The sequence below is a fragment of the Triticum dicoccoides genome, chromosome 2B (genome assembly GCF_002162155.2).
Source record: "Triticum dicoccoides isolate Atlit2015 ecotype Zavitan chromosome 2B, WEW_v2.0, whole genome shotgun sequence".
Taxonomy (NCBI): domain Eukaryota; kingdom Viridiplantae; phylum Streptophyta; class Magnoliopsida; order Poales; family Poaceae; genus Triticum; species Triticum dicoccoides.
Window position 1 is genome coordinate 632700898 of NC_041383.1, and position 22649 is coordinate 632723546.

A 22649-nucleotide genomic window follows, 5' to 3' on the forward strand; every position below is an offset into this window, starting at 1 on the left:
GTTGAGCAATTCTCCTCCATCTTTTAGGCGAAGTATTTGTCAAAGGTCTCATACCTCTTGACATGGGCATGAGTCTGAAATACCAATTTCATCTCTTGAAACATCTTATATGTTCCATGACGTTTCAAAAACGTTTTTGTAGTCCCGGTTCTAAGCCATAAAGCATGGTGCACAAAACTATCAAGTAGTCATCATATTGAGCCAGCCAAACGTTCATAACGTCTGCATCTGCTCCTGCAATAGGTCTGTCACCTAGCGGTGCATCAAGGACATAATTCTTCTGCGCAGCAATGAGGATAAACCTCAGATCACGGATCCAATCCGCATCATTGCTACTAACATCTTTCAACACAATTTTCTCTAGGAAGATATCAAAATAAACATATGAAAGCAACAACGCAAGCTATTGATCTACAACATAATTTGCAAAATACTACCAGGACTAAGTTCATGATAAATTTAAGTTCAATTAATCATATTACTTAAGAACTCCCACTTAGACAGACATCTCTCTAGTCATCTAAGTGATCACGTGATCCAAAACAACTAAATCATGTCCGATCATCACGTGAGATGGAGTAGTTTCAATGGTGAACATCACTATGTTGATCATATCTACTATATGATTCACGTTCGACCTTTCGGTCTCCGTGTTTCGAGGCCATATCTGTATATGCTAGGCTCGTCAAGTTTAACCTGAGTATTCCGCGTGTGCAACTGTTTTGCACCCGTTGTATTTGAACGTAGAGCCTATCACACCCGATCATCACGTGGTGTCTCAGCATGAAGAACTTTCGCAACGGTGCATACTCAGGGAGAACCCTTCTTGATAATTAGTGAGAAATCATCTTAAAATGCTACCGTCAATCGAAGCAAGATAAGATGCATAAAGGATAAACATCACATGCAATCAATATAAGTGATATGATATGGCCATCATCATCTTGTGCTTGTGATCTCCATCTCCGAAGCAGCATCGTGATCACCATCGTCATTGCGCGACACCTTGATCTCCATCATAGTATCGTTGTCGTCTCGCCAATCTTATGCTTCTACGACTATCGCTACCGCTTAGTGATAAAGTAAAGCATTACAAGGCGATTGTATTGCATACAATAAAGCGACAACCATATGGCTCCTGCCAGTTGCCGATAACTTTGGTTACAAAACATGATCACCTCATACAATAAAATATAGCATCACGTCTTGACCATATCACATCACAATATGCCCTGCAAAAACAAGTTAGACGTCCTCTACTTTGTTGTTGCAAATTTTACGTGGCTGCTACGGGCTTTGCAAGAACCGTTCTTACCCTACGCATCAAAACCACAACGATAGTTTGTCAAGTTGGTGCTGTTTTTACCTTCGCAAGGACCGGGCGTAGCCACACTCGGTTCAACTAAAGTGAGAGAGACAGACACCCGCCAGCCACCTTTAAGCACAAGTGCTCGTAACGGTGAAACCAGTCTCGCGTAAGCGTACGCGTAATGTCGGTCCGGGCCGCTTCATCTCACAATACCGCCGAACCAAAGTACGACATGTTGGTAAGCAGTATGACTTGTATCGACCACAACTCACTTGTGTTCTACTCGTGCATATAACATCAACGCATAAAACCTAGGCTCTGATACCACTGTTGGGGAACGTAGTAATTTCAAAATTTTCCTACGCACACGCAAGATCATCGTGATGGCATAGCAACGAGAGGGGAGAGTGTTGTCCACGTACCCTCGTAGACCGTAAGCGGAAGCGTTAGCACAACGCGGTTGATGTAGTCGTACGTCTTCACAATCCGACCGATCCAAGCACCGAACGTACGGCACCTCCGAGTTCAGCACACGTTCAGCTCGATGAAGATCCCCGGGCTCCGATCCAGCAAAGCTTTGAGGACGAGTTCCGTCAGCACGACGGCGTGGTGACGATGATGATGTTCTACCGGCGCAGGGCTTCGCCTAAACTATGCGACGATATGACCGAGGTGGAATATGGTGGAGGGGGGCACCGCACACGGCTAAGGAACAATCCGTAGATCAACTTGTGTGTCATGGGGTGCCCTCCTGCCCCCGTATATAAAGGAGGGAGGGGGGAGGAGGCCGGCCCTAGGAGGGGGCTCGCCAAGTGTGGAGTCCTACTAGGACTCCCTAGTCCTAGTAGGATTCCACCTCCCTTGTTGGAGTAGGAGAAGGGGAAAGAGGGGGAGAGGAAGAAGGAAAGGGGGGCTGCGCCCCTTGTCCAATTCATACCATAGGGGGGCGCAGGCCTCCTTCCTTTTGACCTCTCTCCTCTATTCCCCTATGGCCCAATAAGGCCCATATACTCCCGGGCGAATTCCCGTAACTCTCTGGTACTCCGAAAAATACCCGAATTACTCGGAACCTTTCCGAACTCCGAATATAGTCGTCCAATATATCGATCTTTACGTCTCGACCATTTCGAGACTCCTCATCATGTCCCCGTTCTCATCTGGGACTCTGAACTCCTTCGGTACATCAAAACTCATAAACTCATAATATAACTGTCATCGAAACCTTAAGCGTGCGGACCCTACGGATTCGAGCACAATGTAGACATGACCTAGAACTATTCTTGGTCAATAACCAATAGCGGAACCTGGATGCCCATATTGGCTCCTACATATTCTACGAAGATCTATCAGTCAAACCGCATAACAACATACTTTGTTCCCTTTGTCATTGCTATGCTACTTGTCCGACATTCGATCGTGGTATCTCAATACCTAGTTCAATCTCGTTACTGGCAAGTCTCTTTACTCGTTACGTAATGCATCATTCCGTAACTAACTCATTACCTACATTGCTTGCAAGGCTTATAGTGATGTGCATTACCGAGAGGGCCCAGAGATACCTCTCCGACAATCGGAGTGACAAAACCTAATCTCGAAATACGCCAACCCAACATGTACCTTTGGAGACACCTGTAGTACTCCTTTATAATCACCCAATTACGTTGTGACGTTTGGTAGCACCCAAAGTGTTCCTTCGGTAAACGGGAATTGCATAATCTCATAGTTACAGGAACATGTATAAGTCATGAAGAAAGCAATACAACATACTAAACGACCAAGTGCTAAGCTAACGGAATGGGTCAAGTCAATCACATCATTCTCCTAATGATGTGATCCCGTTAATCAAATGACAACTCTTTTGTCCATGGTTAGGAAACATAACCATCTTTGATAAACGAGCTAGTCAAGTAGAGGCATACTAGTGACACTATGTTTGTCTATGTATTCACACATGTATTATGTTTCTGGTTAATACAATTCTAGCATGAATAATAAACATTTATCATGATACATGGAAATAAATAATAACTTTATTATTGCCTCTAGGGCATATTTCTTTCAGAAACAACATATCATAAGCATAAATAACAAAGTTCATCGTACCCAAAATGCCCTAACTAGAGTGATCTTCGCTAGTTGAGGAGGAGGACGGTTTAATTACATCACAAATAAAGTTTCACTACGTATAACTAAAAGTTTTGTCATACATAAAGTATGGACTAAACAGACACATTGTCATATATCGACAATCACTCCAACATGCCGTGCCATCCATCGAGGTCAGGGAGATAGTACCCGAGCTTAGTGAAAGGCTTCATGTCGAGACGCTGAGAGGCTATCCATGTTCGGACGTCTTCCCGCGACATTTGTCCTTCTCCGTAGAACATCCCTGTTTTTCCGACGACCTCTTTCATGATGATTTGGGCAAGTTCACGCTGGATGTTATAGAACTCAGCTCGAAGTCGATGATCCTCGATATCTCCTATGTCCTTTGCCCATTGCAGAATATGGGCATCGCCAGATCTAGGTGACATGTAAAGGTTCTGGTGATCCCGTCTATACTCCAGCATGTGGTGTAGGACATAGAATCCATCATTAAGAAAATCGTTCGGTTGCTGGATGCGGTAGAAGTGGGTCTTATGGCTGAAGGCGGCCCTGCCGCCCCTTCTCTTCTTGTCTCTAACCTCTCCACCCTTTGCTTGGTAGTAAAACATAGCACTGTCGAGAACATCTTTGATGTGGGTGTAATCCTTTTTGTGAATGTTCTTCAACGAGTCCAAGTAAAGAGCGTGGGAGAATTGGGGGTAGAGGATGATGAGGACGGCGCGCCCGCCGCTGCACAAAATAACTACACCTCAAATTAATTAGCCTCCACCGTGCAAACGAATTATTGAAATCTAAGGAAGGATGGCAGCGCGGATGACTTACACGGGATGATAATGCACGAGAATTGCCTCCTTGTCCTTATTGGCGAGCATGAAACTGACGATGTAATCCCTCGCGTATTCACGCTGCTCTGCACAGACTCCCAAGAAGCCCTCATGCATGTAGTATGGGTCAGCGACACAGATATGACGTATCTGCTCAACCCCAATGATGTAGTTCATGTGCAAGGCATAAGGGCCGACAAACGTAAAATCCAGCTTCTTCACGTGAAACATGTCGAATATGTAATCGAATCAGAGGAAGAACTTATCCGCAGGGAAGCTTTAACCACGTAGAGTGGGTATCCTGGATCTTTCGAGGCGATGATGCCTTTCTCTACCCGCAGCACATCATCATGAAGTCTCCTTAGATCGCCGAATCTGGCCCGTAGCGCTGTTGCAGGTAGGATTGGTTGACCGAGGATATGCCATTTATCCGCATCGGGGATATCTATACAGTCCTGAAGCCGAGGCTGCTGAGGCGCTGGATCATAGAATCAGCTTTTTTGCCTTTCCTCGCTCTCTTCCTAGACTTCTTTACTACCGGAAGGTCGTCAATAATACGTTGAGACGGTAATTCAGGCACCGACTCATGACGCTCAAACCCTGAGGAGGCGCCAGTATAGACATACTGTTCAGCGCCATCGTCATCCTCATCCTCATCCATGGCGACGTCATCAGCAACTAATGGAGCCTCCTCCTTACCCCGTCCGCTATCACCCAACCCGACACCCGACGCTAATTGGGTAGGTGGGGTGTTGATGTTCATACCTTGCTGAGGCTGCGTGCTCGTGGGTGTGCTCCTGGCCGCCTCCATACAAAGCAAACTCTTTGGCCACAATAGGACCCACCCATTGCAACAATCACCAAGCCACCGCGGGGTCTCATCATCATCCCTCACTAGTATTAGAGGAGGCAAATTCTCGTGGCCCGGTTTGACACTGGCCACGGAAACCTTGAAGACGTTCGGGGGGGTCGGCCGGCTGTGGAACAATGGTTCCTTCAGCTCCATTATCATCGCCTTCCCCACGTCCACCTTCTGTTCGCCGATGGTATACAATATGGTGCACGGGGTTTCGTCGGCCTGCGAAGAAAAGTTTGCAATGTGAGACATCCGAAAGGCAACGAAAACGGGAGATTATACATTTATATTGAAGGGGGCCGGTGTGACAGATACCGTGAGGGCGTCGAGCTCAGCCAAAGAGGAGGCACCACCGAGCACGTCCGGTGCGGGAGCCGGTGTGGGAGCAGGTGCGGGAGCAGGTGCGGGAGCCGGAGTGGGAGCAGGTACGGGAGCTGGTGCGGGAGCAGGTGCTCCCAAGAAGTCAGCAAGGGGAAAGTCCTCTTCATTTTTTTTGGATTTTGCCTTGTCCAAGTGAAAACGCCCGTCACCAAGGAAGTAGACATATCTGCAATCGCCTGTTTTGCGGCAGCTACCGCTGTTGCGACTGTCTGAGATGATTTCTTCTCAACCGCAATCTCAACCTTCTTGTCGATGTTTTCTTTAGTTAACCTCCGTCTTTCCTTTCTCTCCTCCGTTTTCTTTAGTACTTCTTCCACGTGGCGCCGTCTCCGACCCCGTGCACGCGTCCATATGACGGTCGAGTATCCACCATTGTCATTTCAATATGTTCAACGCTCGGTTGAATGGAGTGTCCCACTTGGGCCTCGCCAATGCCTCAGATGGCGAGTCGCTTTCGGCCGCAATCCGGTGCTGCTCTCTCTGCAAAAGGCACAAGGATCGTTTACAAATATGACTAACATGTGCAGTCGAATTGATCAGAAACTAAAATTACCAGTAGTCTCATGAACTCCGTAATGACCGGTGTTGTCTTGTAAACCTTCTTCACTGGGTCCCAACGGTGCCGGGCCCTTAGGACGTCACGCTCCTGCGGGATGGTGAAATCCGCCAAGGGGTCTGGATGCCGACACTCGCGGCTTCCGCGTCCTCCTTGGCCCATTTGGACCTCTTTCCGCCGTAACCACGGCTTTCGAGGTGGTGGCTCCCAATGTTCCTCTTTTGAAGCCCCTTCATGTACTTAGACTTTTTTTGGCAGCTTCGGCCTCGCAAGCCTCCTTGAATATTTGAAACTGCTCTTCCGTGATTGTCGGATTATCCTTTACAATCTCGGAGTAGGGTTCCCCGTCGTTGATCTTTGCTTTCACTCAATTTTTCCAGGCGGCCAACGTGTCGCTAAACTTGGTCATGGCATGTTTGTTTATCTTCTTCATTGCCGGGTCCTTGTCTGGATCTTCATAATCCTTCTCATTCCGGCCCGGGAACAAGAATATCTGGTGAAACTTCTTTAGGAGGGAGCTCCTCATATTTTCTATCTTCTGTAGTTTCTCATCGTTGATGGTGGCGGTTGTCCGTACGATGCAGCCTATTTGATTACCGTAGCATGCCGCGCTTCCTCGGGCGCATTTGGCTCAAAATTGCCGTCGTCCACCTCTGTGACCACCAGTCTAGTAGTCCTGAGTTTGTTAGGAACCCGTTGCCTCTTTGCTTTCGGCTCCACTCCCCGAGGCAGCACCGGTCTCAGCGCCGGTCTCAATGCCGGTCTGAATCTTAGCGCCGGTCTCAGTCTCAGCACCGGTCTGTGTGTCGGTCTCAGTCCCCGATGCCACCGGAGGGCCCAGCAACAACCTCGGTTGATCGTCGGTAAGGCTAAAATATTCGTCTGCCGCTCGGTAGACATCGTCGCAATCACCAGAACCCTGTCCTTCATCGTTGCTAGCCATGTTTCCTATGATTAAATCTAGTCAATTAATTATTGACCTAATAAAATGAATAATGACATAAAAAAGGACTATTGTTTTGCAGGAATGTTGACTCCTTCCTGGTGCGGCAAATCCCGGGCACTCGATATGTCCTAGTTTGTAGCACAAGTCATGCCGAAATTCACAGAAAATTTTTGGCATGACCTTTGCTAAAAAGTGGACAAATCGAGAACATGAAATTTGCCGGAACAGAAATGAATCAACATTCCGGCAAAACAAAGGCCACTCAGCATCATTCCCTGGAAACAACAAAGCCACTTGGGCACAATCCAACAACTTCAATGAAAATATATAACATGACCACTTCAATGAAAAATAAAATTTGCCTAAATTCTTTTCCTTGGAAAATAGTGGTATTTTCAAAAATCAAAAACCTTTGCAAAATGACCTCACTAAACACTTCTGTGCCTAGGACAGAACCCAAATTATGTTGATCTAGCTATTCCTCTCTCTCACACAAACACACATTATTATCTCTAACCCTTCTCTGCCTAGGACAGAACCCAATTAAATTGCAAAGGAACTCCATTTCTCTAACCCTTCTGACCTAATGCTCTAAATAAAATTTTCCTCTAACCTAGCTTGTTAATCCAACGAACCTAATTAACCTGCCTATTTAACCTAGTTAGTTAATCTAGTTTACCTAGATAATTAACCCTAATTAAACTAGTTAACGCAGCTAGTTCTCTCTCCAAGCCCAAAATAAAATTTTGCACTAATTAACCTAGATAATTAACCTAATTAAACTAGTTAACCTGACTAGTTCTCTGTCAAAGCCCTAACTAAATTTTTGCACTAACCTAGATAATTAACCTAATTAAACTAGTTAACCTAACTACTTCTCTGTCAAAGCCCTAACTAAACTTTTGCCCTAACCTAGATAATTAACCTAATTAAACTAGCTAACCTATGCATGAGAGAGAGAGGAGGGGTGGGGGCTTACAGAGGATGGCTCCGGTGGTGGCGACGGAGGCAGTGGTGGCGAGCGAGGCAGGGGCGTCTCCGGTGATGGCGAGGGAGGCAAGGGCGTCTCCGGTGACGGTGAGGGAGGCAGTTGTGGCGAGGAAGGATCCGGTGGCGTCGACGGCGGCTCCTATGGCGTTGATGAGGCCGCGCGGCTCCGTGGCATTGGGGGCGGCTCCGGTGGCGTCGACGGCGCACGGCTTTGGTGGCGTCGATGTCGGTAGGAGACGGCGGCGAAGTGGGGCGACGACGAATCGGGGAGACGGCGGCGCGTGGGGTGGGTTGAGGGATTTGGGGGAGAAGTGGTGGCCGGGGGGAAACAGTTTTTTGGTTAAGTCAAACTTAGCGGTAGCGCGTTTGGTGAAACGCGCTATAGCTAAGATAGCTATAGCGGTTTTCACAAAACGCGCTGCTGCTATAGCTATGTAATTTTCTTCCATTTTTTAATTTCCTTTTCTGTTTCTATAGCGGGGCTCTAGGACACACGCTGCAGCTACGTTAGCTACAGCGCCTCTTACAAACACACGCTGCTGCTATGTCTTCCTCCATTTTTTCGCTTTTTCATTTATTTTTCTTTACATTTTATTTTTTCCTTTCTCATTTTTCTATTTCTTTCATTTTCATTTACTTTTCTATTTGTTTTTCATCTTATTTTATTTCCGTTAGTAGTAGCGCTCTTCTTAGGAAACGCACTGCTACTTATGCCCTAGCGGTAGCGCGTTTCTTCCAAGCCCGCTACTGCTATGTGTAGCCTATCATTCTAGCAATTGGAATATTAGTAGTAGCGCTTTTGCCACTACACGCGCTAGTGCTAAGATTGTATCTGTAGCACGGTTTTCCTTCGATCTCTACTGCTATCTAGCACTAGCGCCCTTTTTTGACCCGCGCTGTTGCTAAATTTCTGTGTATAAGGTTTTCCCTAGTAGTGTAAGGGCATATTATCCCTTAGTAGGATTGGTGATTGATGACAATGAGTTTGTAGACTAATCGTGTGCATTGAGCTTTTCAGATATATCATGTCTAAACACAAGACGATTTGGTGCCCCTCGAAGACTATTCAAGACGGTGTTTCTCTACGTATCTTTTCAATGGATTTGAGTCGTAGGAAAGCCGTACTATTAAGAGGGGGTCCGCATTGGAAAGGTTTGGGTGGAATCTCACGTACACATCTGTTCCTTTTGCCCCCCTTTCCTTTGGCTCTCTGGAGCATCCTCCATCTCTCCGTGTCTCTACAAAATGAAAAACTCCTAATGTTGCTGAAGTGAGGCTGGCGGTAGTACTGCTGTCTAGAGCGGTACTACCGCAGGCCCTTGCAGTAGTACCGAGCCCCGGCATGGTAGTACCGTAGGCGCCCACGGTAGTACTGCTCCTCCGGAGTGATAGTACCGTGAGCTCTAGCCAGGCGCAGCTGCGCGAGCGGTAGTAGGGGCGGAAATAATTTTTTACATCCGCGCCCTACGCGGTAGTACCGTGCCTTGGGGTGGTAGTACCGCGAGCTCTGCCCAGGCACAACTGCATGAGCGGAAGTAGGGGCGGATGTAATTTTTTACATCCGCGCCCTACACGGTAGTACCTCACCTGGTTTGCGGTAGTACCGTGTCGTACTTTTGCATAGATAAAAACTCAGCGGATGTAGTCACGGATGTAATTTTTTATATCCATGCCTACTTTGCCTGGACTATTCCTGCCTTGCGGTAGTACCGCAAGGGGGCGCGGTAGTACCGCGCCAGTGGTTCTACCGCCCCCTATAATTGCTCATCAAGACGAGTCCGGGCCCTGCCGCGCCCACGGTAGTACCACAGGTTCGTGCGGTAGTACTACTCCTATGGTGCGGTAGTACCGCGTGTCACGGGCTGAGTTGGTGGGTAACGGTTGGAATTGTCCCCTGACTATAAAAGGGGTGTCTTCTTCCCCAAGTTGACTACCTCTTCCATCCCCAAGCTTCATTGATGCTCTAAGCTCCATTTTCGCCCGATCTCTCTCCCTAGCCAATCAAACTTGTTAATTTTCTAGGGATTGGTTGAGAAGACCTCGATCTACACTTCCACCAAGAGAAATTTGATTCCCCCAACTAATCCCTTGCGGATGTTGTTACTCTTGGGTGTCTGAGCACCCTAGATGGTGTAGATCACCGCGGAGCCATAGTCCATTGTGGTGAAGCTTCATGGTGTCGTTGGGAGCCTCCAATTAAGTCGTGGAGATTGCCCCAACCTTGTTTGTAAAGGTTTGGTCGCCGCCTCCAAGGGCACCAATGGTGGAATCACGGCATCTCGCATTGTGTGAGGGCATGAGGAGAATACAGTGGCCCTAGTGGCTTCTTGGGGAGCATTGTGCCTTCACACGGCTCTAAGGAGACGTACTTCCCTTCAAATTGAAGGAACTTCGATAACACATCCTCGTCTCCATTGGTTCCACTCTTGGTTATCTCTTACCTTTACTTGTGCAAGATATTTTGTGTTCTATCCTTTGCTTGCTTGTGTGCTTATTGTTGTTGCATCATATAGGTTGCTCACCTAGTTGCATATCTAGACAACCTACTTTGATGCAAAGTTTAATTTGGTAAAGAAAAGCTAAAAATTATTAGTTGCCTATTCACCCCCTCTAGTCAACTATATCGATCCTTTCAATTGGTATCAGAGCCTTATCTCTTTATTAAGGACTTTGCCGCCGAAGAGTATGATTGACACCGTAGACGGTGAGGAGGAGCACCTCGGTGTGACTCTGTCCTCGTCTATGGATGATGGGGGAACCTCGGTCTCATGTGAGGAATTCAATGTGGCTTTGGACACATTGAAAACCTCCATGACGGCCGAGGTCAAAAGCATGCTTAAGAACTTTCTTGATGGTCTCAAATTATCCACCGCACTGTTGGAAGTGGTCGATCCCACTAACAAGGTGACGGATGCTAACTCCGACAAGGGGGGAGCTAATAGTGAGAAAGTTCCTTCGTCTAGTGGTAGAAGTGGTAGTGGCACCTTTGCCCATGTGGAACCTCCTCTTACTTATGGAGGGCCAATCCCATCTACTCATTTAAATCATGCCGGTTCTCCCCCTAAGATTGTGAAAAATGAGGATTTTGATGCTTGGGTCTATCGCTTTAAGCGTCATTTAAACCATGTTAACACTAATCTTTGGAGAATCATTGAGGAAGGTTTCTATACGCATGACCGAAGCAACTTCACCCCTAGAGAAGCCGCGGATAATCAATTCAATGAGAATGCTCTCTTCATCATCCAAGATGCAATTCCACCCAAAGATATTGCGCATCTCCGTCATTTCACCGTGGCCAAGGAAGCTTGGCACCATGTTGTTTCCCTCTACAAGGGAAGTGCGAGCATTCAACGCTCCAACTATGAAGTGGTGCAAGATGAAGACGATGAGTTTGCAATGAATGAAGATGAAGAACCTCGTGAGCTCTACTGGAGATTAACCACTCTCGCGGTCTCACTCCGAGATCATGGGAGCAAGGATACGGATGACAATTGGATCAAGTGCAAGTTCATCAAGGCCATGATGCCCTACCACAAGGCCATGTCCTCCGTCATCCGTCAAAGGCCGGACTTCCACACCTTGTCCTCAAGTGAAGTGTTGGATGAGTTTGTGGCAATGAGGATCTTGGACAAGACCGACGACAATGCGGTGTTGCATTCTCAAAGAGCAAATAATCCCAACCTTGCCTTGAAGGACAAGGTTAGTGTGGAAGAGGAGGATGAAGAGGAAGATGAGGAGAGAAACCCCGAAGAGATGAAATATGATTACCATGAGCACATGGCTCTTGCTTCAAAGCAATTTTGGAGAAAGAAGAACACAAGGCCCAACTTCAACAAGAATAACTCAAGTGGCTTCAAGGGCAAGCAATGTGTGAGAACATGTTACAATTGTGGCAATGTGAGCCATTTTGTTGCGGATTGTCCTTACGAAAAGCGGGAAGACAATGGTGGAAAGCTCATCCGAAAAGACAAAGACAAGTCCTTCCCCAACAAGAACAACTTCACCAAGAAGACTCCGACCAAAGGGTTGGTGGCACAAGAAGAATACAATGAGGATGATGATGATGATGAATATAGTGAAGTCATGGCCATGGCATCCATTGCAATTGCCACAACTCCATGGGTGTCTCTCTTCGATTCACCCAACAAGAACATCACCGCCAAGTGCCTCATGGCCAAATCCACCAACAAGGCAACCCCCAACATCAAAACTACCACCATTACTAATCCCTCCTTGATGGATTGCATTGATGAAAATGAGGGGTCTAATGAAGAGATAAATGAATTTGAGTCTTTCATGAGTAAGCTCAAGGGAAAATCCAAGAAGCACTTTGTTGCTCTCTTGGAACAACTTGGTGAAGCCAATGACATGATCGAGGCGCATGAAGAAACCATCTCTAAGATGGAAGGTCATAGTCGTGACTATGCCGATGAGATATCGGACCTCTCTAATGCGCTTGAGGAAGAGCGTGTTCATCATTTGGCTCTTGAGGAGTCACACAATGATTACCATGCTAAATTAAATAAAGATCTTGATCATGCTCTTGTTGTTTCTCGTGTGCTAAATTCCGAGAAGGATAAACTTGGGGTTGATCTTGCGAGACTCAAAGAGGAGTTTGATATACTTTACAAGGCTCACAAGGCCTTGAAGGGTGCTCATGCTAGCCTCAAGCAGTCTCATGATTAACTCCAAGTGAAGCTAACCAAGGAGAAAGCCACTTTTCCTCATATGGAAATGAAAATGTTACTTACCCGTGTTGTGAGCATGTGCATCTTGTGGAGGAGAATGCCAAGTTGAAGGAGCAACTTAAGAAAGGCCTTGTGTCATGCATACAAGGTCAGAAGAATATCAATGACCTTTTGAGCAATCAAAAGGAAGTTGTGTCCAAGGAGGGAGTTGGGTTCGCACCCAAGTCCAAGAACAAGAAGAAGAACGACAAGACCAAACAACCTCCTCCTCTCAAGCAAACTTTTGTGAAGGAGGGAGAGGGTTCTCCAAAGGATAAGAAGAACAATGTGAAGGGTGGTGATGTCAAAAAGGGCAATGCCACCCCTTCCAACAAGGCCGGTGACTTTAACCCTTCTTATGTGTTGTGTCGTGCTAGTGATGGGCATGTTTATGCTAAATTTGTTGGTTCTCCTTATGAGTACATTGAATGGTCTATTTGGGTTCCTAAGACGCTTGTTACTAACATCAAAGGACCCATCACAAAATGGGTACCTAAAACCAAGCATTGATCTCTTGAAGGTGTTTGCTTCCGGTGGGGGATCATGGTTGCTCGATAGTGGATCCACAAATCATATGACCAGAAGCAAGGACTTTGTGGTGGACATGCACAAGATCCCATCTATGCCCACCAACGTCGAGTGGGGTGCTGCCTCGTGCTCTAAGGTATTGGGTCTTGGCAAGGTTGTCATTTCTCATGATCTCACGATCGAGAAACTCATGCTTGTCGAGTCCCTTGCATACAATCTTCTTTTCGTTCGTCAATTTGCACTCATGGGATTTTCCACATTCTTTGATATTGATACCGTGGCCCTCTTGTGGAGCAAGACTCTTAAAGTAGCCTTTGTTGGGCATGTCGAGAACGGTCTTTATGTGATTAACTTTTCGGAGTGACCCACTAAGACCATGACATGCCTAATGGCTAAAGTTGATGTGGGGTGGCTTTGGCATCGTCGTTTAGCCCACGTCAATATGAGATCTTTGCAAAGTCTTCTCAAGGGGGACCATGTCCGTGGACTAAGAAATGTTAGTTTTGCCAAAGATAGTGCTTTCAGTGCTTGTATCAAAGGAAAGTTACATGAGAAGGCTCACCCTCCCACGACTATCATCTACTCGAAGAGACCCTTGGAGCTCCTTCACATGGATCTCTTTGGTCCTCCATCCTTTGATAGTATTGGGGGTAGAAAGTATTGCTTGGTGATTGTCGATGATTACTCAAGGTACACTTTGGTGTATTTCTTCAAGAGGAAGAGTGAAACCCAACAAACTGTCATCGACTTTGCAAATAAAGCTCAACGTCAACACGATGCAAAGATCTTGACAATAATAATTGACAACGGCACCGAGTTCAAGAACTACACCTTGGATGAGTTTCTTAGTTATGAGGGGATCAAGCATCAATATTCTGCACCATACAACCCTTAACAAAATGGTGTCGCGGAGAGGAAGAATCGGACGTTGATGGATGCGGCAAGGACCATGCATGATGGCGCAGTTCAAGTCTCCTTACAACTTTTGGGCCGAAGCCATCAACACCACATGTCATGCATCCAATCGGCTCTATCTCCGCAAAGGCTTGGACAAGACTCCTTATGAAATACTCACCGGTAACAAGCCCGACCTCAAGTACTTCCGGGTGTTCGGGTGTAAGTGTTTTATTCTCAAGAAAGGTGTTCGTTTTTCTAAATTTGAGGCTAGAGCTCATGAGGGTATATTCATTGGTTATGCTACAAACTCTCATGCTTACCGTGTCCTCAACAAGTCCACGAGACTCATTGAGGAGACGTGTAATGTGGTACTTGTGATGTAGGTGATGAAATTCCTCCCCAAGCCATAAGAAGAATGGGTGTTGGTCATATCCTACCCATTGAGGTACCCCTTCTGGCCGAAGGAGGAGGAGAATGCTCCACTCAAGTGAAGCCATCACCGACCCAAGACCCACACGCTTCCGAAGAACAAAGTGAAGGCCCTCAACCACGTGAACAAGATCAAGGGCAAGATCAACCTCAAGATGGTGGTGAGCCACCAAGTGATTCCCAAGGTCAAGTTCTCCCTTTCGAGCAAGTTCAAGATCAAGAGCAAGCTCAACATCAAGAAAAAGCTCAAGTCGGTGCTTAAGATGATAAAGTTTCCCCTCCACTTTTCACACCTGAGGAGGAATTAGAGTGTCGTGCCGCAAAGATCGCTTCCAAGCTCACAACCAAAGGTCATCTCATTGAGAATGTGGTTGGAAGCCTAAGAAAGGGGGTAAGAACTCGTAGAAAATTAGCAAACTATTGTGAACATCACGCGTTTGTTTCTTGTGTCGAACCCTAAAAGGTCTATGAGGCGCTCGAGGATCCGGCTTGGCTCAATGCCATGCATGAAGAACTCAACAACTTCGAGACAACCAAGTGTGGAAATTAGTGCCAAGGCCAACCGAGAATCATAATGTCATTGGAACCAAGTGCATATTGAAGAACAAGCAAGATGCTTATGGACTCATTGTTCGCAACAAGGCTCGTTTGGGGGTACAAGGCTACTCCCAAGTCGAGGGTATCGACTACGGTGAAACATGTGCTCCCATTGCTCGCCTTGAATCTATTCGTTTGTTGATTGCTTATGCTTCTCATCATAATTTCAAGTTGCAACAAATGGATGTGAAAAGTGCTTTTCTAAATGGTCCCATTAATGAGTTGGCGTATGTCAAACAACCCCTGGGGTTCGAGGATCCCTATTTCCCCGATCATGTGCACCAACTCAACAAGGCACTCTATGGCCTTAAACAAGCCCCATGTGCGTGGTATGAGCATCTTATTGAGTTGTTGCAAGATCGTGGGTTCGAAATTGGGAAAATCAACCACACTCTTTTTACTAAGAAGGTTGTAATGGAATTGTCAGATGTCCTAAGGAACGGACTTCGTCGTGGAGCCATCGGAACTAGGAAGCTTGAAGGGGTTAATCAGGACAAGAGACACGAGGTTTATACTGGTTCGGCCCCTTACGGTGAAGGTAAAAGCCTACGATCCAGTTTTGAGTGGGATTTTTATGTCTCGATCACCAGGGAGCAAATCGCTTGACCTAGCTCTCGAGTTGTTGTTACTTGCGCTGAACCGCCGTCGGGTCATCCCTTTATATACAGAGGTCGACGCCCAGCGGCTCTACAGAGTCCCGACCGGCTTATAAACAGTATCTGGCTCGTCTCTTAATATTTCTTGCCTTACAATACAAGTCACACCTATACGGCGGTTTATCACTACAAGCCTTAAGTTGCCTCTGGGCCTTGGGCCCTTACTAAGCCGTCGTCTTCAACCTTGAGCGTTGGGCTTCAAGAATGCTTATAGGTATAACCCGGCCCCTCCTGGCGGGTCATACCTGATAGTTATATCCCCAACAAAGGTCAAAGGGGAGTTGTTTGTGTGCCAACTATATGTTGATGATATTATCTTTGGTTCCCCTAACAAAGCTTTCAATGAGGAATTTGCCTATGATGGGAGAGTTGAAGTTCTTTCTCGGGTTCGAAATCAAGCAAAGAAGAGAAGGAACCTTCATCAACCAATCCAAATACACTCAAGACATGCTCAAGAGATTCAAGCTAAGTGATGTCAAGCCGGCTTCCACTCCAATGTCCATCAAATGCCAACTTGACCAATTGTAAAGCGGTGGATCAAAAGGTATATTGCTCCATGATTGGATCCTTGCTTTACCTTTTGCATCTAGACCGGATATCATGTTGAGTGTGGGAATTTGTGCACGGTTTCAAGCAGCACCTAAGGAAACCACTTTGTGGCGGTCGAGCGAATCTTTTGATATTTGGCTCATACCCCAAACTTTGGCTTATGGTACCCAAGAGGAGCCAACTTTGATCTTTTGGGCTACTCGGACTCAGATTGGGCGGGAGACAAAGTGGATAGGAGTCCACCTCAGGAGGGTGCGAATTTCTTGGTTGCTCCTTGGTGAGTTGGTCTTCTAAGAAGCAAAGTTGTGTATCTCTCTCGTCCACCGAAGCGGAGTATGTGGCTGCAGGTAGTTGTTGTGCTCAACTTCTATGGATGAGGCAAACTTTGAAGGATTAAGATGTCACTTGTGACGAAGTGCCTCCTTGGTGTGACAATGAAAGTGCCATCAAGATCTCTCTCAACCCGGTGCAACACTTCAAGACGAAGCATATTGAGATTCGGTATCACTTCATCCAGGATCACATTGGGCGAGGGGAGATCAAGCTCAAGTATGTCAACACTCATGATAACCTTCATATATTTTCACGAAGCCCTTGGATGAAGCAAGATTTCGTGAGTTAAGGCATGAGCTAAATATCATTGATTCGAGCAATGTAGCTTGAACCCTTGCACACCCCACCATACTCAACATGATATCTTGTTTAGGTGTAGGCATGGACATAGGGGGAGTGTTGTTCTCTCAATGAACTTTCCCTCCCCCCATTATGCATAAATTGATCAACTCTTTCACATTAGCCATTTTTTGATGGCACTTGTGCATCAAAGATGATTTTTGGTCGTGGGCCCAAGGATAATTCTTCATGGTGCCATACCAATTGACTCATACATAGGTGGCTCCGGCCACCGCCGTCTCTTCTTGAGAGTTTTGGTTTCATGTTTTGGTCGTTGTTATCGTTTTGCCTTCGTTTGAGCCGTGTTTGTGTGCGTGTTGTCTCGCGTGCTAGTTATTGGTGTGTCCGGTCATGTGAAGTTTGCGTTGCCTAGGCTGTTTTCTTCTCTATTTGCGAAACTTGCATTTCCTTGGGTCTACGGTAGTACCGTGGCTGGCCACGGTACTACCGCAGGAGCTGCGCACTGTACTACCGCAACCAGCACGACAGTAATTTTTTGATGCCGCTGGTCGAGCGGTACTACCGCCTGGCGTGCGGTACTTCCGCCCGGGCGGTACTACCGCAATGAGGCGCGGTACTACCGTGCAGTCATGAGCGCCTGGGGATTAAGTGCGGGCCGGGGGAGTTCTAACTCCCCCATACCCATTCGTCTCCTGTTCCCCACGCCGTCTCGCTCTCTCTCTCTCTCATGCCCAAGAACGGCGCCAGAGAACCTCGCCGGATCTCCATCTCCGACCGATCTTCTTGGATTCCGACCGGTGGGATCATTCCCCACCTTGCCCCCTTGCCATGAACCAAGGTTTTTACCCAAGTCCTTCTCTTTTTGTTCCTTTCTTGTGCTGCTATGTCTTGGGGAGATGCATGTGTTGTTCATGAGAATTTTTGCTAAATCTGTGCAAGAGGGATTTGTAGGAGAGTGGTAGTGCAGTAAGCATGCTTTTTGGATTGACACAATAGTTCAGTTTGATCAATGGTAGTACCGATCTAGTTTTGCGGTTGTTCTAGATCCAGATCCACGGCTACTGTGGCGTTGTGGATCCGTGCGGTACTACTGCTCCTCCTAGAGCGGTACTACCGCATCCACGCTTGTCGTGGAATTGTCACGGTAGATGTCCTAGTGTGAGGACTTAGTCGTGAGGCCAATGCATTTATGTGGTATCTTGAGAAGGGTTGGTCAGGACGAGAGACGCGGGACAGATCAACACACAAGACAAGGATTTAGAAAGCTTCGGGCCCCAGGAAACATCATCCGGTAATAGCCCTACATTCTGTTTGTGGCTAGATCTCATTATGCACATCAGGGAAACGCCTCATAAGCTGGCTCGCCTTTAGTTGTGTCTAGCCTTCGAGATTATTTTTACTCTCCCTCTTGGGGTGCCCTCCCCTCCTTATATAAGTTTAAGGGGCGGGTTACATGTGGAGTCCTATTAGGATTAGGACTAGTCTATTACAAGTGGAGTCCTAGTCTTGCTTCCTTTGTAAGGGAATATTCTTTACACTTTCCTCTTAAGCCGGCCCACCATAACATGAGCCGGCCTTCTGGGCCTTGGTCCTAGTATTCTATCTGACCCGCTGTTAGGGCCATCCGTGAGTCGCCAGGCTCGTGAGTCGTCAGACTAGTGAGCCGCCAGACTCGTGAGTTGCGAGTCCTCCGGCGGGTTACCAATGAAAATGCCAAGCCCGTCCGGGTCATCCTTCTGGTCGGGTCATACCGCGGGGTATATCCCCGACACTAGCCCCCAGCTTAATTTGGATTTATCCATGTTAAACTGATCCTGTAAAATAAACACAAGAACAAATTTGATAGGTTGTGCTCCGGGTTAAATATTTTCCTGAACCACCACCTGATCATCCTTAAGTCCTTGTCATTTCCTCCTGGCTGCGCATTCATGATCTTATAGCAAATCTCCTTTAGCATATGTGTTCAAACATTACCAATGCAAAAAATCTGAGCACTTCTTCTGAAAAATCCGGGTCAATAGGCCAACTTCATAACCAATTTGCTGACATTGGCTCTTATAGAGAAATATTATAAGAAATAATCCATTTGAATCGGCCTTCAATGCTCTGACTTGACAAAAATATGGGTCTTGAAGTATTCAACTGATATTCAGCCGGCTTAAAGATGTAGATCTTGCTGATTTTATGATTGCCAAAATTGCCGAGTTATAAATAAATGTTGCCGGGTCATGTAATTGTTGTTGATGCCAGGCCATGATTGTTGCAAATACCAGGTCAATCTGGTCTGCTCAAAACTGAGAATTTGAAGATTTTTCTCCCTTATATGCATATCACCTATAGCCCCCAAGTGCCGGGTTGTCATGCTTGCAGCAACCTGTGACTTGTTATTCCCTTATGCTCATAAAAACTTCAACCAATGTAGCCCCCAAGAGTCGGGTCATTATGTAATAATGAGCAGGGACTTTTGTATATAATTCATTGATAATGACAGCATATGATACTATCTCCACCATGGAGGTTAAGAGCTTTGACTCTACCAACTGAGTAGTGGACCTTTTCAATATAATGGATTAAGGCTTGTGTACCTTGAGGTTTTGACATGAGCAATTGGTAGCCCCCAAGGGCCGACTCATTACAATGTGATGAGTCGGGTCTTCAATAAGGCGAGTAAAAAATGACCTTGCATTAGCCCCCAAGTGCCATGGTGCATGCTGGTAGTGACATGGGACTTGCATATTTGATGTAATCTTAATCTGAATAATGTAGCCCCCAAGTGCTGGGTCGTAAACCTAGAGCGACTCGAGACTATTCCTTCCATTGTAGAATTAACCATATCCATTGATAAAATAATAGCCATTGCGCTAAAGCAACTTTGAAAACCTCAATCATAGCACTTATTAGTTGACAAGTAAGTCCGGAGTTTAAATACTCGACGGCTCTTGGCCGATGGCGACTTAACGCGCTTTCATTGTAAACCAGAATTTTTATAACCCGGTGGCTTATAGCCTTTGAGAAAATCCAGAACTGATAATTATTTTGAAGCATCAATTTCAATGATGAGCTTGAACTTAAGCATTTATATAAGTCATAGTTCTGCATACCCTACACAGAGTTTAAACAACATATGCCCTGGCGACTTAACGTCAAAAGCCAGGGCGGGTAACAACCCAAACATAATATAGTCTTTATGCAATTACGGAAAAGACTAGAATTAAGGCCATTCAAGCCTAAACATACTGGCGACTTAACGTCAAAAGCTAGGGTGGGTTATCAAACCTCACATATTTATATAATCAGGAACACATACCTGTAGAATTGGCTCATACTGCCGACTTACATCGCCATATCCAATAAGGGCAATAATCCAATGATTGATAAGCGTGTGATTCCAATGGCATGGATGAGATACCTTTGGTTGAGTTCATTGTTCGAAGGAAGATCAACCCCTATGTGAATCCCCGTGCCAACTTCAGAGGGAATGATATGTTCTGGACCAAGCAGCAGAACCTTATCTATCTGGATGTGATCAAGGCCAAGCAGAACATCTACGTGGACGTGCACTGGATTGACATGACTCACATGAGGCAGGATAAGCACCATGACTATTTTGGTGAGTCCTTGAATCTAGTGGAGCAATTTGGCATTGAGCACATGCTTACTTTTCACATGGACTTTGACCCAGAGATTGTGGCTCAGTTCTTCGCTTCGGTCCATTTCCATTTTGATGATGTATGGACCATGACCTGGATGACCAATGGGAAGAAAATGACTGCTAAGTGGAAGGAATTCATGGATTTGCTTCAGGTTCCTGATGAGGGGCTCGACATGCCCGTTGAAGTTTGCCCTCACGCCAATCCCGAGTCAGCCAACAAGAACAAGCTGCAGCCCTTCTTTGTTGAGAAGACGCTTCCCAGTGAGAAGTAGGTGTGGGTGCTGAACTCTTTCCTTGACATCATGCATCGGATCTTCTGCAACACCCTCTTTCCGCGCATTGGTGACAAGGACAAGGTGCATGCCTATCTTGTGGATATGATGCTCATGTGTGAGGAGGCGCGTCATTCTCAGACGCAACCACTTGATTTCTCACATATCATGTGGTGTGAGCTATAGTTTGTGGTGTTCAACCGTAAGGTGTCCATCTATGGACCTTACGTAATCCACTTGATCTCCAAGACTTGGGAGAAGCTCTATCCTGATGATCAGTTCGTGGCCCCCGGCTGGATTCGTCATCAGCCCATCAAGCTCCGTGTCAAGAGCCAATGGGATAACACCACCACCAGTGCTGAGGCCGAGGCTGCCATGATGGATGTGGATGAGGATGAGATCGAGGAGGAGGAAGATGATGAGGACAGTTTTGATGGATACACCCCTCCCTCTACTGAGCCCTCTTGGGCTAAGAAGCTGAAGACGAAGATGAAGAAGCTGTTCTGCATGCATACCAAGGGGCTGTATGGGGCTCATGTTGACTCCAAGAAGAGTCGCCGGCGCGATAAGAAGATATTGAGGACCTTTGGCGAGAATATCACTAGTGGCTCAGAGGAAGCCATCACTCTGGAGGCTGCCTGTATAGCCAAGTAGGGGTATCAGTGGACGGAGTCAGAGGAGGAGCCTATTCCCGCTGCCAAGTCCGACGAGGAGTCGTTTTCAGCTTGAGATACCACCTGGGTCGTAGGTGTCCTCTCTGTCTTTTTGGTGTCTCGATGCCAAAGGGGGAGAGAGTGTAGGATTTGTGTGTCTTGTGTCATGTGTTTAGCCTTGTCCCTTTGCTTTCGGTCTGTTGAACCTCATTTGCTTTGGTTTGGTTTATGCTCGTAAGACCAAGTTATCTATTATATGGTGTAAGACATATGCACTCGATCTTATTGTCTTAGTTGCTTAAGTTATTCGTGAGCCTATGCTATCTTGTGCCCTTCTCGTTATGCTCACTCTCGTTATCTTGCCTACTTACTTAGTGTTAGTTATTTTGTTGCAAGTGATGCGTTGTCTATAAAATATAGGGGGAGTGTTGATCCTAGTATGTGTGCCGTGCAGTCCAAAGCACTTCTCTAGAGTGCACACATCTAGGGGAAGCCCATATATATTTTATAGATGGTGGGTTTGCCGCTGGTGTATTTTATATCATTATATGCAAATCCTGTTTTGTCATCAATCCACCAAAAAGGGGGAGATTGTAAGGGCATATTATCTCTTAGTAGTTTTGGTGATTGATGACAATGAGTTTGCAGACTAATCGTGTGCATTGAGCTTTTCAGATATATCATGTCTAAACACAAGACGATTTGGTGCCCTCGAAGACTATTGAAGACGACGTTTCTCTATGTTTCTTTTCGATGGATTTGAGTCGTAGGAAAGCCGTACTATTAATAGGGGGTCCGCATTGGAAAGGTTTGGGTGGAATATCATGTACACATCTGTTCCTTTTTCCCCCTTTGCTCTGGCTCTCTGGACGATCCTCCGTCTCTCCGTGTCTCTGCAAAATGAAGAACTCCTAATGTTGCTGAACTGCTGGTGGTAGTACTGCTCTCTAGAGCGGTACTACCGCAGGCCCTTGCGGTAGTACCGGGCCCCAGCACGGTAGTACCGTAGGCGCCCATGGTGCTCCTCCAGAGCGGTAGTACCGTGAGCTCTGGCCAGGTGCAGCTACGCGAGCGGTAGTAGGGGCAGA